The sequence below is a fragment of the Odocoileus virginianus genome, unplaced genomic scaffold (genome assembly GCF_023699985.2).
Source record: "Odocoileus virginianus isolate 20LAN1187 ecotype Illinois unplaced genomic scaffold, Ovbor_1.2 Unplaced_Scaffold_16, whole genome shotgun sequence".
Taxonomy (NCBI): domain Eukaryota; kingdom Metazoa; phylum Chordata; class Mammalia; order Artiodactyla; family Cervidae; genus Odocoileus; species Odocoileus virginianus.
Window position 1 is genome coordinate 360385 of NW_027224278.1, and position 20386 is coordinate 380770.

Below are 20386 nucleotides of genomic sequence, written 5' to 3' on the forward strand. Positions count from 1 at the left end.
TCCACTGATCAGTGGGATAGCAGCCACTCTATAGAACACAGCCTTGTCGAAATGAAACCCAGGACAGCCAGTCTACAATTATACCCACAGTAATCCACCTTGCCACAACAGAAGCGTCCATGAAGTACACATAGGGGACACCTCCATACCTTTTATCACTGATTACTAGTAGGTAGTGTACTGCTGGGGCCCACAAGGTGTCTCCTGCATGAGACCTCTTCTCCAAGATCAGGAAATGTATCTGATCTTCTTAATACATAGAAATAAACACTGAGATTCAGGCAAAGTGAAGAGAAAGATAGATATGTTCAATATGAAGAACAAGACAAAATATCAGAAAAAGAGCTAAACAAACTGGACATAAACAATCTATCCAGTAAAGATTTCAAGGTAATGATAATAAAGATGCTCAATGAGTTTGAAAGAAGAATTGATGAACGTAGTGAGAATTTTAACAGAGTTAAAAAACTATAAAGCAGAACCAAATAAAGATGAAAAATACCATAACTGAAATGTTAAAATACTCTAGAATGAATCAACAGAAGAGTGGATGATACAGAGTCTCAGGTCTCCCACATTGCAGGCAGATTCTTTACCAGCTGTGCCACCAGGGAAACCCAAGAATACTGGAGTGGGTAGCCTATCCCTATCCAGTGGATCTTCCCAGCCCAGGAATAAAACCCAGGTCTCTTGGATTGCAGGCAGATTCTTTACCAGCTGAGTCACCAGGAAAACCTAGTTAAAATATGCTAGAAGGAATCAACAGAAGAGTAGATGAAACAGAGGAATGGATCTATGAGCTGGAAGGCATAGCAGTGAAAATCATCTAACTGAAGAGAAACAGAAAAAAAATTGATAAAATGAGGATAGTTTAAAAGAACCCTGGGACAACATCAAGTGTTCTAACATTCACATCATATGAGTCTCAAAGGACAAGAAATACAGAGTTTCAGCTATACAAAATGCATTAGTTCTTGAGATTTACTGTAGAGCATATAGCCTATAATTAACAATACTCTACTGTATACTTTAAATTTTACTAAAAGGGTAGATCTGCTAAACATCATCACAAGATAATAATAACAATAATAATAAAGAGGGTAGGAGAAAACTCTAAATCAAATCCCTTATGATTATAGAGAGGAATTAGGTCTGGTAGACAGAGTGCCTGAAGAACTATGGCACAGAGCTTCATAACATTGTACAGGAGGTGGTGACCAAAACCATCCCCCAGAAAAGACACATAAGAAGGCAAAGTGTTGTCTGAGAGGGCCCTACAAATAGGTGAGAAAAAGAAGAGAAGCGAAAGGCAAAGGAGAAGGAGAAAGATACACCCAACTGAATGCAGAGTTCCAAAGAACAGCAAGAAGAGATAAGAAGGCCATTTTTAAGTGAACAATGAAAAGAGATAGAGGGAAACAATATAATGGGAAAGACTAGAGATCTCTTCAATTAGTGATACCAAGGGAACATTTCATGGAAAGATGGGCACAATAAAGGACAAGAACTGTATGGACTTAACAGAAGCAGAACAGATTTAGAAGAGGTGGCAAAAATGCACAGAAGAACTTTACCAAAAGGCCTTAATGATCTGGATAACCAGGGAAGCCTGACGTACTGCTGTCCATGGGGTCGCAAAATGTCAGAAGTGACTGAGTAAATGAACAGCAACATAGCTTCTGGGGCCTTACTGTAAACTGAAAACTCATTGTCTAAATGAGACAATTGAAAACTAATATATTAACAATAATACTTTTCTATCCATATTACCCAGGACTTTGGGGCATTTCAGTATTTAAAGTATAGAATCATGTCTGTACACCTGGAAAAATCACACATTGTGTTTCATTTTATTTTGTGCCAGTTTTGATCTTGTAAATAGCATAAGAACTAGGTTCTTTGGCTATCCAGATTTCATCTCTTTCTTGGTTTCTTCCCTTAGCTACATGCTCTAAAGCTGCAGTCAGTTCATGGCAAAACATGCTATTTGAGGATGGATAGGTGTGCGTAAAGTGATGGAAAGAGGAACCAGAAGAACTGTCATCATTGTGGTTTTCTTCTTCCTGGTCCTGTAGCTTTTTCTTGTCCAACTTGTAATTTATACACCCGGAAACTTCTTTCATTTCTTGGACAAAGGTCATTTTGGAAGTAAAGATACATAATAGAAAGATAAGGCCTCCAGAGACACCACACAGGAAATACAGGCCCATTTTCTCAGGGATGCCTGTGAGGAAAACAATAAACAATAAACCCATACTCTATAATGGGGTCAAAATGAGAAATACTAAAACAAACAAAGAATAAATGCCAAATGACAAACCAGTTCTTTAGTCTCTTGGTGATTTTTATATTCCTAAATGCTGTGGATTGAATTGTGTCCCCTCCCCCAACAACAACAACCTCAATATGATGGTTTTTGGAGATGAGGCCTTTGGAAAAGAAGTTTACAAAAGGTCATGATGATGGGGCCTTCATGATGGGGTCAGTGCCCTTATAAGGAGAAACAGCATAAGGATATCTTTCCCCCTCCCTCCCTTTCTTGTCTCTGTCTCTGTCTCTCTCGCTCGCTCTCCCATTTAAGGACATACAATGTGAAAGCAGATGTCTACAATATAGGAATAGAGTTTCCTCCTATGCTGGCACCTTAATCTGAATCTTCTTGTCCCCAGATCTGTGAGAAAATAAATTTTGGTTGTTTAAGCCAACTTGTCTATGTTGTTTTGTTTTGGAAGCCTGAGCAGACTAAGATGTTGAATAAGAATTGGACTGGGATTTTGTGTTCGTTTAATCATTATAAATGTGAAGCCCAAGCATGTTTTTGTGGGGTTTTTTTTCTAACATCTCAAGCAAAAGATAGTAGTTGTATATGCATTTTCCATTGTCAAACTTGAAAATACAGAGAATAAAATGTTACACTTCCTATTCCTACCTTCAAAAGAGGGGCTTATTTCACACCAGTTCTGTATTAAATGCAACATACTGCACCAGAGAGACACATCCAGTGAAAAAAATTCACTTGGAAACTCTATATTGGTTGAGATGATAAGCTACTTATCATCATATAACAATCTCTATCTCCTTGTATTTAATGCTATGACTTTTACTCTCTTAAAATAATGATGTTGCTTTAACTATCACTACATCTCCCCTTACTATCAATTCAGAAAGAAGAATTTATCTTTTTATGACCTTTACCTATCACTAGCTGTCTTTTTGGGCATTTAAAATTATTTATTATGACAGGGGAAACTGCTAATGAGAGTTTACTTGGAAAAAAGCAGGTAACATTATATATACAATATTATCTTTTTTCTTTTTTTTTTAAATGACTTTATGTTTTAGACCAATGTTATGGGCACAATATCATGATTTTTCATGAAATGACCAGATAGCCTTTCTTTCCCACTGAGAGATGGATTAAATTTTTTCTTTGTATGTTTTTATTATAAAGGTGAGATATATTATGAAAAAAAGTTAGAAAATACAGAAAATGGAAAAAAACAGCAACAATACCATCACTTAGGAATGCTATCAACTGTTTGATATAGATCTTTCAAATAGTTTTCTAAATTTCTTTTAATGGCATTATAGTCTATAGGACCTAAACTTGTTAAAACTCTAAGTAGATACTATCAAACTCCCTTTCAATGGTATACAAATAATACACACCACTGGCACATTGAAGTGCTCATAATTTCATTTTAACCAACATGGAGTATTGCAGTTTCTTTGTTACCACTTTAACAAGAAAACATTATCACAATGTTTAATTATGTATGACTCTGATTTCCAGTAATGCTAAACATTTTGACAATTTTATTAGATATTTATGTTTCTCCTTTCTGTCAATTTTATATTACTATCTGTTGCTTAATTGAAAGAAGTAAGTGATTTTGTTATAGATTTCAAAGAGCTCTTATACATTGTTATTATTAGCTCTTTGTCAAGATGAGTACAAACAGTTTTTGTAGTTTGCCTCTTAACATTAATTGTAGCAATTTTTGATGTCCATAGGCTTAATTTTATTAATTTACTCAAATCTAGAACTCTTTTCCTTGTGGCTCCTGTTTTTGAATCATAATAATAATAATTAGAGGTTTATCTCCCACCACAATATATTTCACTTCTATTGTGAATAGCAAATAGATAAGTTCTTTTTCCTTTTGAAAATTTCTATTGCTATTACACCTCTATAGGAAAAATTTTAGATTATCAACATCCATATTTTCCTTTATAGTTTTACTATTTTTAACAGACTAAAGTCTTTTAAAGTTTTTTAGAACAAGTGTTTAGTTTGCAGAGTAATTGTCAGAAAGCAGAGACTTCCCACGTACCTCCCCTCTCTCCTCCCTCTACCCCATTCACACACAATTTCTCCTATTATTAACATTTTGCATTTGTGTAATTTGTGCTATGCATTTGGTACAATTGATGAATCAATGCTGATATATTATTATTAACTAAAGTCCATAGTTTATATTAGGATTCATCTATTTCTGTTGTACAGTTCCGTGGATTTTGATACATGTAGATAGCTCAGCTGGTAAAGTGTCCACCTGCAATGCAGGAGACCTGGATTCAATTCCTGGGTTGGGAAGATCCCCTGGAGAAGAGATAGGCTACCCACTCCAGTATTCTTGGGCTTCTCTTGTGGCTCAGCTGGTAAAGAATCTGCCTGCAATGTGGGAGACCTGGGTTTGATCCCTGGGTTGGGAAGATCCCCTGGAGAAGGGAAAGGCTACCCACTCCAGTACTCTGGCCTGGAGAATTCCATGGACTGTATAGTTCATGGGGTCGCAAAGAGTCAGACATGACTGAGCGACTTTCACTTCACATCACATAATGTTCTATGTTCACCATTATATATATATAAAATAATTTCACTTCTCTAAAACTGCCCAGTGCCCCACCTATTCATCTTTATCTCCACTCTCAAAAAAGAACAGAATCCATCTGACAGAAGCTACTTCATCTTCCTTAATCTGAATTAGTCTATACCTACACCTATTTTATCATTCCTCTCTCAACTTGCTTTCATTAGAGAACCTGTCCCTCCTATTTCAATTGGTCTGTCTTTAATTTCACTGATTCTTTCTTCTACCAGCTCAAATTTAATTTTGAGTTCTCTAGTAAACATTTCATTTAAGTTCTATTTTTCAACTCCAGAATTTATATCAAGCTTAACTTTTGTAGCTTCTCTTTATTGAAATTCTCTATTTGGTGAGACAGATGAATGGATAAAGAAGATGTGATGCACATATATGGTGGAATATTACTCAGCCATAAAAAGGAATGAAATTGGGTCATTTGTAGTGATGTGGATGAACCTAGAGTCTGTCATACAGAGTGAAGTAAGTCAGAAAGAGAAAAACAAATATTGTATATTAACACATATATATGGAATCTAGAAAAATGGTACAGATGAACCTATTTGCAGGGCAGGAATAGAGATGCAGATGTAGGCAACAGACTTGTGGACATGGGGAGGGGAGGAGGAGAGGGTGGGACAAATTGAGAGAGTGGCATTTGTCAGGAAGCATTTAACAAGAGGCTTCCTGTGTGCTGTTTTGGATCTGTCAGGAACCCTCTGGCCCTTATTAATTCCTGAGAGGCACGCCTTTCCCGGGGCTGAGGAATCCAGGCATTTCTCATTACGGTGATAAGTACCCTCTTCCTTTTTATGAGCCATACGGTAAAAGGTGATTGTTTGCAACTCTCTTTGATAGGGATTGTCTTATGTTTTGTAAGTCTGGAATTTTAATCTTTATCTTTGCTGAGAATAACCACCTTGTAAGACAGTATATATGCACACACCATGTTGATTAAAACACCTTTGCTCCATCAGAGCTTGGGTCCCCGTGTCTTTCTCTTTCTTTCTTTCTTTTTCTCTCTTTCTCTCTTTCTTTCTTTCTGTCTCTCTCTCTCTCTCTCTCTTTCAGGCTAATTCCTTGGAGCGCGGAGGCCCGCTGAGCTCACTTTCTTGCCCAGGCTTCTAAGACCCTCTCGAGAAGGCGCACTGTGCCTTCACCCACTCGAGAGGGCGCCTGGTGCCTACGTGCAGCAGCGCGAGCCCTAAGAACAGGACTCTATTGGCTTTCCGCGTAAACCAGGGGATATCAGCCTCTTTCTCTCTCTTACTTTCTTATCGTCGACTCCGGACCACCAGGTTCCGGTCCATTAAAGGACCAACAGCATTGACATATATATACGACCATATGTGAAATAGCTAGTGGGAAGCTGCTATATGACATAGGGAATCCAGCCTGGTCCTCTGTGATGACCTAGAGGGATGAGATGGAGGTGGAGTGGGAGGGAGATCAAAGAGGGAGATTTATATAGTTGATTATACATATAGTTGATTCATGTTGTTGTACAGCAAAAATTAACACATCATTGTAAAGCAACTATGCTCCGATTTAAAAAATTTTGAGAGAATAAATGAAAAAATGCCAATCCCAAAAGTAGAAATCAATATGATGGTTAAAGATACAACAGGAAAATGCAAACCATAAAATGTTAGTACAACTCTATTAACATCAAGCACAATAGATACTAAGGTAGTAAAATTTACTGAAGATTTAAAAGGTCACAGCATTCAAATGAAAAGGTCAATATACCAGGATGATATAACATCATAGGCAAGTGATAACATAGCTTCAACATCCATAATCAAAAATTTACAGGAATAAAGAAGGAATGTGAAAATTCAGCACTATATTACCTCCTTTAGGAGCTAATGGAGAAAGCAAGGTGGCTCAGATGGTAAAGAATCCAGCTACAATGATTAGATCCAGGTTAGATCCGTGGGTCTGGAAGATCTCCTGGAAAAGGGAATGGCAACCCATTCCAGTATTCTTGCCTGGAGAATCCCATGGACAGAGGAGCCTGTTGGGCTACAGTCCATGCAGTCGCAAAGAGCTGGACATGACTGCAGGACTAACATTTCACTTTCTTTTTTTTTCAGTGAAAGCAGTCATAAGTGCAATGAAGATATGAAATATTAGCTTAGCACAATTAATAATATTGATCTAACAGTCTCAAACAGAAAACTTCACCCATTACTACAGAAAGGAAAATAGTCACCCATGTGCCACAGACCTCAAGAAATGAGGCTAAATGTATGTTTGTGAGAGTAATGTATATAAGATGGAGCAGTCATACTTCTTTCCTAATGACCATACAGAAAGTATGTCAACTCTGTGGGAAATAGGTCTCAAGAGAGTGGCAACCTATTCTTTCTCACCAGTTTGTTGGCCTGCTTTGGCATATTGGAGAGACAGTGTCATCTAGGAGCATCTATAAGAGACCTGCTCAAAAAGTTATCCTTCTACACATACTTTCACCAAAAAGGTCTACAGCACTTGGCATAATTTGAAAACTGCATTGGACTGATAATGTATCTACATTCTTAACTATTTTTGCATCAACAGATCTCTGGTGAATCCAATATAAGTTGCTAATGAGCACAGGATTTCTTTGGGGGGAGGTAATAAAATGTTCTAAAATGTGACCATGGTAATGATTACACAACTCTGTGCATATACAAATCATTAATTGTATACTTAATAGGATGAATTTTATGATGTGTAAACTATACCTTCAAGTCTGCAAAAAAAAGAAATCTTGTTGGAGGAAGTTTGCCATTTGAGAATGAGTCAAAGATTAATGGAGTTTGGACTAATCACCTTAGACTCTGATATTATATATTAACTCTATAATTTAACTCTTTAATTTAAATATATATAGTTTTGGTACAAAATCTGACTCCCTGAGACTGTATGTATGGAAGATGCTCTTCACCATTAGATGCTCTAAGCAAGCTTTCCAATAGACTTAGACAAAAAAGCACCATTTCAAATATTAAATTCCATTTTTATGAGACTTTATTTTTCCACCTAAAACTGCCTAATCTTTTTTTTCTGAACTAATGCTTTTATTTTTTTTTCTTTTCATTTATTTGTATTAGTTGGAGGCTAATTACTTCACAACATTTCAGTGGGTTTTGTCATACATTGACATGAATCAGCCATGGAGTTACATGTATTCCCCATCCCGATCCCCCCTCCCACCTCCCTCTCCACCTGATTCCTCTGGGTCTTCCCAGTGCACCAGGCCCAAGCACTTGTCTCATGCATCCCACCTGGGCTGGTGATCTGTTTCACTATAGATAATATACATGCTGTTCTTTTGAAACATCCCACCCTCGACTTCTCCCACATAGTCCAAAAGTCTGTTCTGTACATCTGTGTCTCTTTTTCTGTTTTGCATATAGGATTATCATTACCATCTTTCTAAATTCCATATATATGTGTTAGTATGCTGTAATGTTCTTTATCTTTCTGGCTTACTTCACTCTGTATAATGGGCTCCAGTTTCATCCATCTCATTAGAACTGATTCAAATGAATTCTTTTTAATGGCTGAGTAATATTCCATGGTGTATATGTACCACAGCTTCCTTATCCATTCATCTGCTGATGGGCATCTAGGTTGCTTCCATGTCCTGGCTATTATAAACAGTGCTGTGATGAACATTGGGGTGCACGTGTCTCTTTCAGATCTGGTTTCCTCGGTGTGTATGCCCAGAAGTGGTATTGCTGGGTCATATGGCATAAAACTGCCTAATCTTAGTTCAGATTAAATCCCCATGATTGTGTCGGAATGAAAGAGATATTTTATAGGAAGGCCGTATGTAGGAGATCAGATTAGACCCAAGTTTTTAAGAGGGGAAAGGATGAAGAAAAGAATATTTAGTATTAAATAAGACTATTTAACTATTCTGTTTCTAATCATTCACCTGTAGGCATACTATGCAGAGTGTCTTCTGATACTTACCATATATATAATCAGACAGTGTAAATGGGTCCATTGAGCTATGGTCAATTTCTTGCAACAGCTATATAGGCACTGAAATGCAAAACAAAGAGTAGAAAATTGACATGGGAATTTCAATTACTGTTCATACAACTGGGATGGTTAAAAAGTTGATATTTGGCAGACTTTCATTTAAAATAATGTATTGTGAGAGACTAAATTAAAGTAGTGTTAATCTAAATTTTTAAGTGACAGCCTTGTCATACCTATTTATTTCCATGGAATAAATCCTGAGTATTGAATCAAGTAATGGTCTAGGCATTGTCACAGAACAGAGGAAGGAATAAATGAACTAAGGAGATTTCAAAATGCAGAAGCAAGGAGTGTACACTAAAGTAGTAAGGATGCTTGAATTGGAAAGTAGTGAAGACTTTGGATTAAAGCAATTTTAAAATAAGGATTTACCCAACACCAAAGATGAAGACATTGTTTTAATGTATGGAATGGCTCCTTCCTGTTGGTTTAGAAAAATGTTGGCATATTTTAAATCAAAAATAAAAAGATATCTGTAATCTCACATCCCCCAGAACTATCTCTGAGTTTTCATCTTACTGTTCCTCATAACATTATAGACACAGCTGATTACTTCTTCCTTTCCATCAGTCTTCTCCCTTTTTGCTTTCACACCACATTCTTCTCATTTTCTTCATACTTTATCTCTTCTTATTTCCCTTTGAATTAATCCTGGAATGTGAAATCAAGTGGGCCTTAGGAAGTATCACAACAAACAAAGCTAGTGGAGGTGATGGAATTCCAGTTGAGCTATTTCAATCCTAAAAGATGATGCTGTTAAAGTGCTGCACTCAAAATGCCAGCAAATTTGGAAAACTCAGCAGTGGCCACAGGACTGGAAAAGTCAGTTTTCATTCCAATCCCAAAGAAGAGCAATGCCAAAGAATGTTCAAACTACCACACAGTTGCACTTATTTCACATGCTAGCAAAGTAATGTTCAAAATTCTCCAAGCCAGGCTTCAACAGTATGTGAACTGTGAACTTCCAGATGTTCAAGCTGGATTTTAGAAAAGGTAGAGGAACCAGAGATCAAATTGCCAATATCCATTGGATCATCAAAAAAGCAGAGAATTCCAGGAAAATATCTACTCTGCTTTATCGATTATGCCAAAGCCTTTGACTGTGTGAATCACAAGAAACTGTGGAAAATTCTTCAAGAGATGGAAATAACAGGCCACCTTGTCTACCTCTGGAGATTTCTGTATGCATGTCAAGAAGCAACAGTTAGAACCGGACATGGAACAACAGACTGGTTCCAAATTGGGAAAGGAGTACATCAAGGCTGTATATTGTCACTTTGCTTATTTAACTTATATGCAGAGTACATCATGAGAAATGCCATACTCGATGAAGTGCAAGCTGGAACCAAGATTGCCGGGAGAAATTTCAATAACTTCAGATATGCAGGTGACACCACCCTTACAACATAAAGCAAAGAACTAAAGAGCCTCCTGATGAAAGTGAAAGAGGAGAGTTTAAAAGCTGGCTTAAAACTCAACATTCAGGAAAACTAAGATCATGGCATCCAGTCCCATCACTTCATGGCAAATAGATGGGGAAACAGTGGAAACAGTGACAGACTTTATTTTTGGGGGCTCCAAAATCACTGCAGATGGTGACTGCAGCCATGAAATTAAAAGATGCTTACTCCTTGGAAGAAAAGCTATGACCAACCTAGACAACATATTAAAAAGCAGAGACATTACTTTGCTGACAAAGGTCTGTCTAATCAAAGCTATGGTTTTTCTAGTAGTTATGTACAGATATGAGAGTTGGACCATAAAGAAGGCTGAGAGCTGAAGAATTTATGTTTTTGAACTGTGGTGTTGGAGAAGACTCTTGAGAGTCCCTTGGACTGCAAGGAGATCCAACCAGTCAATCCTAAAGGAAATCAGTCCTGAACATTCACTGGAAGGACTGATGCTGAAGCTGAAATTCCAATACTTTGGCCACCTGATGCAAAGAACTGACTCATTGGAAAAGACCCTGATGATGGGAAAGATTGAAGGCAGGAGGAGAAAGGGAGGACAGAGGATGAGATGGTTGGATGGCATCACTGACTCAATGGACATAAGTTTGAGCAAACTCTGGGAGTTAGTGATGGACAGGGAAGCCTGGAGTGCTGCAGTCCATGGGGTCGCAAAGAGTCAGATATGACTGAGCAACTGAACTGAACTGAACTGAGTCCCCTTTGAAATTTTCTTTTTCTCTGCAAGTCTCTTAAGTGCTAACATTCCTTTGGACTTTGTTCTAGCAAACTCTGGGAGTTGGTGATGGACAGGGAAGCCTGGAGTGCTGCAGTCCGTGGGGTCGCAAAGAGTCAGACATGACTGAGCAACTGAACTGAACTGAACTGAGTCCCCTTTGAAATTTTCTTTTTCTCTGCAAGTCTCTTAAGTGCTAACATTCCTTTGGACTTTGTTCTAACCCCACTTCAAACTATACACAGCAGTTATCCTGCTATGTCAACATTTTGTTTGGAGATTTCTCCATTCTACAAATATTAGTAGGATAAGTATCATTAACCTTTTAGGAAGAATATAGGCATATTTTAAATATAAACGACAGCTAAGCTGTTTTGGCTACTCAAAGTCTTAACCCCTTTCTGCAATGGGTTAATATGACTGCAATATTAACCCACATTATAGGTTTCTGTGGGAAGAAAACTTTACCTCCTATTACAGGGAATAAAAATTCAAGTGCTGACTTTCCCAATCTCCCTTACAACTAGGGATTTGGAACATGATCTAAGCTTGCCCAGTCAGATGTGTCTGTGCCACCTGGACTTGGAAGCTAATAACTTAAAACTTTTCTCTCTTCAGAGGCAGCAGCTGTTTAATGGAATAAGCATTTTTCTTACCATAAAGTTCCAAAGTACAGTTTGGGGCATTTTTATTAGATATATAGCTAAGCCAGGTTATACATACGTCTCAGCAACTTCTATGAGATATCCACTGCCCTTTTAATAAACTCCTTTTCTGCTAAAACAGCTTAGGTTGACCTCTACTGCAGGTATCTAACCATCCCAACTGATACAGCTCCTAATACCTTCAGTACTGGCTCCACACTCAACTCAACATGCATATATATATATATATATATATATATATATATATATATATATATATATATATATATATATATACATACTAACTTATCATTTTCTCCTGAATATCTCACAAGTATGGAATCACAGTCACTTAATACCTGTATAATCTTGAACGTGTTACTTTTCCTTTCTGAATCTCTGTTTTCTTTTCTATAGAATGGGAATAAAAGCAAGGGAGAAAGGGAAAGGTACATCCAACTAAACACAGAGTTCCAAAGAATAGCAAGGAGAGACAAGAAGGCCTTCTTCAATGAACAGTGCATAAAAATAGAGGAAAACAACAGAAGGGGAAAGACTAGAGATCTCTTCAGGAAAATTGGAAATATCAAGGGAACATTTTGCCCAAAGATGGGCACAATAAAGGACAGAAATGGTAGAGACCTAGTAGATGCAGAAGAGATCAAGAAGAGATGGAAAGAATACATGGAAGAACTGTACAAAAAAGATCTTAATGAACTGGATAACTATGATGGTGTGGTCAGTCACCCAGAGCCAGACATTCTGGAGTGTGAAGTCAAGTGGGCCTTAGGAAGCACTGCTGTCAATAAAGCTAGTGGATGTGATGGAATTTCAGTAGAGCTATTCAAAACCCTAAAGGATGATGCTATCAAAGTGTTGCACTCAATATGTCAGCAAATCTGGAAGACCCAGCAGTGGCCACAGGACTGGAAAAGGTCAATCCTCATCCCAATTCCCAAGAAGGGTAGTACCAAAGAATGTGCTAACCATCAGACAATTGCACTCATCTCCCATGCTAGTAAAGTGAAAGTGAAAGTCACTCAGTCATGTCTGACTCTTTGCCGCTCCATAGACTATACAGTCCATGAAATTCCACAGGCCAGAATACTGGAGTAGGTAGCCTATCCCTTCTCCAAAAGGTCTTCCTGACCCAGGAATTGAACCGGGGTCTCCGGCATTGCAGGCAGATTCTTTGCCAACTGAGCTATCAGGGAAGCCCCCCATGCTAGTAAGGTCATGCTTAAGACCTTGCATGCTGGGCTTCAGCGTTATGGGAGCCAAGAACTTCCAGACGTCCAAGCTGGCTTTAGAAAAGGCAGAGGAATGAGGGATGAAATTGCCAACATGCATTGGATCATAGAGAGCTAGGGAATTCCAGCAAAACATCTACCTCTGTTTCATCAACTATGCTAAAAGCCTTTGACTGTGTGGATCATAACAAACTGTGGAAAGCTCTTAAAGAGATGGGAATACCAGACCATCTTACCTGTCTCCTGAGAAACCTGTATGTGGGTCAAGAAGCAACAGTTAGAACCCTGTATGGAACAACTGATTGGTTCAGGATTGAGAAAGGAGTATGACAGGGCTGTCTGCTGTCACCCTGTTTATTTAACCTATATGCTGAGCACATCATGAGAAATGCTGGGCTGGATGAGTTAATAAGAATCAAGATAGGCAGGAGAAACATCAACAACCTCAGATATGTGGATGATACCACTCTAATGGCAGAAAGTGAAGAGGAACTAAAGAGCCTCTTGATGAGGGTGAAGGAGGAGAGTGAAAGAGCCAGCTTAAAACTAAATATTAAAAAAAACTAAGATCATGGCATCTGGCCCCATTACTTCATGGCAAATAGAAGGGGAAAAGGTGGGCTTCCCAGGTGGCACTAGTGGTAAAGAATCTACCTGCCAATGCAGGAGACAAGGAGATGCAGGTTCAATCCCTGGGTTGGGAAGATCTCCTGGAGAAGGAAATGGCAACCCACTCCAGTATTCTCACCTGGGAAATCCCATGGACAGAGGAGCCTGGCAGGCTACAGTCCATGGGATCACAAGAGTCAGACATGACTGAGCATCTGAGCACACCATGGCATCTGGCCCTCTTACTTCATGGCGAATAGAAAGGGGAAAAGGTGGAAGTAGCAACAGATTTCCTCTTCTTTGGCTCTAAAATCACTGTGGATGGTGACTGCAGCCATGAAATCAGAAGATGATTGCTTCTTGGCAGGAAAGCTATGACAAACCTAGACAGTGTGTTGAAAAGCAGAGACATTACTCTGCCAACAAAGGTCCATATAGTCAAGGCTATGGTCTTCCCAGTGGTCACATATGGTTGTGAGAGCTGGACCATAAAGAAGGCAGAGTGCCAAAGAATTGATGCCTTCAAACTGTGGTGCTGGAGAAGACTCCTGAGAGTCCCTTGGACAGCAAGGAGATCAAACCAGTCAATCCTAAAGGAAATCAACCCTGAATATTCATTGGAAGGACTGATGCTGAAGCTGAAGCTCCAGTATTTTGGTCATCTGATGCGAACAGCTGACTCATTGGAAAAGTCCCTGATGCTGGGAAAGATTGAGGGCAAAAGGAGAAGAGGGTGTCAGAGGATGAGATGGCTGGATGGCATCACTGATGCAATGGACATGAACTTGGGCAAACTTTGGGAGATGGTGAGGGACAGGGAGGCCTGGTGTGCTGCAGTCCATGGGGTCGCAAAGAGTCAGACATGACTGGGCAACTAAACAACAGCAACACCTCACGGGATTATTTTAATGACCAAATGAGAAACATGGATGTAAAGAAATTGGAAACTGAAAAGTGCTATACAGATTTTAGCTATTATTGTAATTGTAGAATGCGAGTTAGTTATAATATTGTAGCTTTCCACAGTAATTTATTAAGTGGTAGGGACACCCTCTTTTTCTTACCACATATATAGGAAACTTGCAGCTGTTTCTTCACTCCTGGGAAACAAAGTTCACCGAAAGTAGCTGTATCTGTAAACAACGTACAGTTTTCTCTCTTTTGACACTGTCTCAAGACTCCTTGTAGAGCGTCAGGAGCTAAGCACTCTGTTGGTTTTGATTAAAACAAACAAATGATTTGAGTTGGGGAAGAAAAAAAGAGGTAGAATGCATAGAAGAACCAGAATAGGTATTTCTGCAATGTAGGCTTAAGAGTTTTTTTTAAATATGCAAAATACTTTAAGATCTCAAGGAAATAGAACTAAAAGGGTGGTCTTGCGGTCAAAATAGTCTATTCAAGATGCCTTCACTGGGGTGAATGAACCTAGATACTGTTATCCTCTTTGTCATTTTATTTGAGATACAAATAATCATGGAAGGAGCATCTATTCCCTTGGCCTGACTTGGCTAGCATGCCCACTCCTTGGCTAGTGAAGAGCATTGTCTCTTTAGACTATAGTCAATGTTAATAATTTCCTAAAAGGAAATTCAGGATGTTAGTAGGATGGGAAAATAGATCTTAGGTAAACAATACAAATGCACACTATTCTTGGATGGAAAGAGCAATCTTGATTTTTTTTTTCTATCACATCATACTGCCAGGCTTTAACAGCACACCAGGTCCAGAATTCTCTTTAACTTAGAAAGAAGCTAATGTCTTGTCTTATCTTCCCTAGGAAACCATACCATAGGATCTCCCGAGGTCTTGGCAGATATCAAATACTGCTGAGTATTGGATCTTCCTTCCTCTGAGATGCATGAAAGAGATATGTCATTTTTGTACTTGAAAAAAAAATGCAATACAACTTTTGTTTGCCAAGAGTTCTAAAGATTGAAAATTTTCTCCAAGTTCCTAACAGCTCAAATTCTTTTTACTGTTCTAAATATGTAGTTTACAATGTATTATTTTAGATTTTCAATATCTATGATTATTTAGCAATTAAAGATATTAGTACAACTTAGTGACTTTGAAAAATACAAATTTACAAATACTAAATTTCTTCTGTCTTTTATGGAAGAAGTAATTGAAGTGTAGATGAGGAAGCCAGGTTAGAGGTATCTTATACTCTATCACTGGGCTCCCCTGGTGGCTCAGACAGTAAAGAATCCACCTGCAATGCAGGAGACCTGGGTTCGATCCCTGGGTTGGGAAGATCCCCTGGAGGAGGGCATGGCAACCCACTCCAGTATTCTTGCCTGGAGAATTTTCCCCATGGACAGAGGAGCCTGGCAGGCTATAGTCCATGGGATTGCAGAGAGTCAGACATGACTGAGTGACTAAGCACGAGCATGCACTATCACTAGAGCAGAGTTTCTCAACCTTGGACGTATTTACTTTAAAGGTTGGATAATTCTTAGTTGCAGGGGCTGTCCTATATACTGTATAATGTTTAACAGCATCCTTGACCTCTACCCACTAGATGTCAGCAACAACTGACCCCAGTTGTGATAACCAAACATGTTTCCAGACACAGTGTCTTTGGGGAAGAGGTTAAAATCACTGCTGATTGACAATCACTGGACAGAGGTTAAGATAAATAATCCTGTGCATAGTTATTTTTAATAAGAAAAAGGTTTATGAAGATTTTGTCCTGAACTATGCCAAGGTTTATGAGAATCAACAAAGGTTATTCAAAGCTTATTTTGATCTGAAGCATTCAAGAGGCATGTCTTCTACAGAACCATGAATATACCAGAAAGCAGCACAATGCAGCAATAATCACAGAGCAACAGCACTGAAACTGAGATCAGTTTAGGCCAAAGACAGAAATTATGGCAGTGGAAATTGCACACAGACCTTATTTATTGGTACTAAAGTTACGGCTTACTTCAGCAATAATGTGATACAGTGTTGCGTTAGCTGAAATATGTCAATGTAAGTGAGTTTTCCAATCAAATTTTTAAGGATGTTAATTTTTGTGGCATATGCTTCAGGATAAACTGGAGCAGGCAGAGGCTACTGAGTTTGCACATTTTAAAACTAAGCATTGTCTTACACCTACACTGTCTCTGGAAAACATATAAGGCATAGCTTTCAACAGCAACGTTTCTGTGGCTCTGCACTAGTTAATCATGATTATACTCTTGTTCATAAAATAGTTGCAACCAGTTGAGAATGTTCATATTATATACTCAGTGCTAGTCTCATGGTATTGCTTATATTTTAATATCATGGTGATATGAAATACACTAATCGATTATTTAAAGTTCAGAGAATTTGGAAATTTCTACTATAGATTTGTGTGTCTTCTATTTCCAACATACCTATGACAAGTCCATTTTTATTCGTTATATCACATTTTTGTTTTCCTTCCATGAATTTGCCATAACTTTCAGAGAAAATTGTCAAACAGATTTATTTCTGCATCGAAGCCTCATTGTACCATTCTCACATACTCTTTATTTGGTAGTTCACTAGGAAACAAAGTTGATACTTTAGATTCCCTTTTAAATTCAACATTATATTCCAATATGTTTATTTTTAAACTGTTTTGAAGCAATGATAGTTTAAGCCTCCTTAAAATGAGGAGAAATATATAATAAAGTCATCTGAACTTGTAGAAATCAGCTGTCAGAAGACCTGCAATCCAAACTTTTAAATGAGAGGAGGGTTAAAGTGAAAGTAGCTCTTACTTTTGGGTAAAGTTCAAATCTTGAGTTATAGACTAGAAATAGGCCTCTATCACCAAGAAGTATTTTGTGTTTCTGGTTTAATACAGCTTAACGTATTATACAGTGATTTAAAATTGCTAAGCATGAAAACAAAGACAGAACACTTAGAAATGAGCCCACAAACTATATAGGTCCCATCCTTTTTGGTAAATCCCCTCTTGATTTTAAACACCATTGTAAAACTTACCTGGTCTACATTTATAAGATACTTGTATATGCCAGGACATGGATCTTGTGCAAACATTTGACTATTCATAGATATCTGACACCATCGTTCGTCCTTGCACTCATCCAGGAGTTTCTTGTGAAGAAGGAAAAGAGAGAAATTACTGAATAGAAGTTCACATCAATGTGTTATCATTTCCACTAATGAATTTTACAAAATTTTAAAAAGTTGAATTCTTTAACTTTCCAATAAAATGTTTCTTTTTTCCCCTGACACATAGATGTTCTATTTATTGAACTTTGAGAAGAGAATATATATACAGTGATGGATTAGACATAAAAACTAAGGCCTTGAATTACAGTTCTGTTACTTACTTGCTATGTGACTACCAGCAAATTGCCTCTGTAAAATTATATTTGCTTGTATGTTAAAAGGAGATACTAATTCCTGGCACAAGTTAAGCAAAGGGCTATTTTCAAATCTAATTTCTACAGAAATGAAAGCTTTTGATATATGACAAATTGAATACTCTCTGGTTCTGGAAATAGAAAAAGCAGGTGGCCAAACAATTAATGTGGTTAGTTACAATGGGAAGGAGAGAAGAAGCAAGAAGCTCTTAAAAATGAGGGGAAAAAAAAAGAGAGAGAGCTTGGTATCATGAGAGCCAAAGGAACTGCATGTTTAAAGAAAGGTAGAATGGTAGACTGTGTCTACTTATTGTAACACCAATAAGTCACATTAGATAAAGACATAAAAGGGTCCACTGGTGAAGATCAGTAGTGATCTCAGTGGAGCTAGTGGTGGCAGGAATAAGACTGAGTTGCTACCAAGAAAGTAGAGATGGAAAGTGTATTCTTTCAAGCATATAAGGATGAATGATGGGTCAATCAGGAAGCTGCTCATACATTAGTCTCTTGTTGCTGTTGTTTTTAGTTCCTAAGTCATGTCCAACTCTTTATGAGCCCACAGACTGTAGCCTGCCAGGCTCCTCTGTCCATGGAATTCTCCAGGCAAGAATACTGGAGTGAGTTGCCATTTCCTCCTTCAGGGGATCTTCCCAACCCAGGGATCAAACCCAAGTCTCCTGCATTGGCAGGCAGATTCTTTACCCTGAGCCATCTGGGAAGCCCATATTAGTCTCTAGGGAAAACTAGAATGTTCTCAATTGATTCCAGGTATGTTTTAGTTTTTATTAGATCATGAGCTCTTAGGAAGCTTCTCAAATCATGGAGCCCTTAATCCAGCACCCATCTAGGTCACCAATCACCTCTATTACTGAATAGCTGTATAACCTTGGGAGAATCAGTTCGCTTATCTGATTCTTAGTTTCCTCATCTATAAAATGATATTTAAAAGTAGTACCTACTTCACGATGCTATGTGTACTAAAGGAAAGATTTCATGTATTGTGCCAAGCAATATGCCTGGCACATAGTAAGTACTCAAAAAATGTTAGCTATTACTATATAAGAAGGGAAGGGAAATGGCCAAATTAAGAATATGTAACTGAAATCAAAGCTCTTCTAATCTAAATGGTGTAGTCAAGCTATGCATGATTAATTTCTTTTCCATTTTGCTCATGTTTCCATGGTAATTACATAGTCAATCTATTCTTTCATCAAATAAAATTAGATATGTTTGCTTTTGAATGTAGAGTTACCAGGACCCTTGCCTTCTGAGAAGTTGGGTCTTACCTGTCTAGCTGTGACTGACACACAGGTGGCATTTTCACTGGTCTTATCAACTGGAGTTGGACAAAAGTTTTCATCAGGGACTTTATGACCATAAAAAGCAGAAAGGATGCTGATAGGTGTCTTTTGTGAGCAAGTGAGTCCCAATTTCTCTACTTCACATGCATGAGCTGTATGGTTCTTCAAGACTTTCTTAAGGTGGCCTGAAGGAATGTTAGAGACAAACAATGGAGCAAATACTGTATTATTCCCAAAGGATTTTGTGTAGGGTGAAGGGCCTCTAATTTCATCTTGGCTAGCCCTCCACACAGTTACTGCATATCTTTATTTTTTTTTTCATTTATTTTTATTAGTTGGAGGCTAATTACTTTACAATATTGTAGTGGGTTTTGTCATACATTGACATGAATCAGCCATGGAGTTACATGTATTCCCCATCCCGATCCCCCCTCCCACCTCCCTCTCCACCCGATTCCTCTGGGTCTTCCCAGTGCACCAGGCCCGAGCACTTGTCTCATGCATCCAACCTGGGCTGGTGATCTGTTTCACTATAGATAATATACATGTTTTGATGCTGTTCTCTCGAAACATCCCACCCTCGCCTTCTCCCACAGAGTCCAAAAGTCTGTTCTGTACATCTGTGTCTCTTTTTCTGTTTTGCATATAGGGTTATCATTACCATCTTTCTAAATTCCATATATATGGCTGCATATCTTTAACAGAATCCCAGCAATTGGTCATCTAGCATCTGCTTAAGCACTTTTAGTAACAGAAGATTTGAAATATTGCTGTGGGCTAGTTGTATTAAAGTTTCTTCTCATGTTAACTGAAACCCTGGCCACCCTGCTGTAACTTCTATTTAATGATCCTACTTCTGTCACATGGAGTTATATAGAATTGGCCTGAGGTCTCTTTCCCATGATGCGTCATTAGATGTTTAAGGAGAGTGACTTTCTGAGACTTTCTTGAATCACAAACCAAATTTCCTCAACTTTTCTTCCTTCTAAATGGTCTTCAAATTTCTCACCATATTTGGAAATCTCATATAAATCCCATCTAGTTTGTCAATAAACTTCTTAAGGTTCTGGAAAAAAAATATGTGATGAGTCTGAATAAATAAAGTACAATGTAGTTTCTGGCAGCTACTGTTTTCTTCTTTTTGAA

At 38.1% G+C, this 20386-nt stretch overlaps 1 long non-coding RNA gene across 2 annotated transcripts; it reads right to left on the minus strand.

The window, feature by feature from the left end:
• Positions 1-1817: 1817 nt before the first annotated feature.
• Positions 1818-19422, minus strand: LOC110149861 (uncharacterized). 2 transcript variants are annotated; one of them, XR_002317550.2, is made up of 5 exons: positions 19226-19422; positions 17554-17667; positions 14658-14801; positions 8835-8906; positions 1818-2224 (listed from the first exon to the last, which is right to left on the minus strand). It is a non-coding gene; the product is annotated as an uncharacterized lncRNA (long non-coding RNA). The 2 variants fall into 2 exon arrangements; XR_011486099.1 differs by lacking the exon at positions 1818-2224 and adding an exon at positions 5720-6281.
• Between the last annotated feature and the right edge of the window lie 964 nt (positions 19423-20386).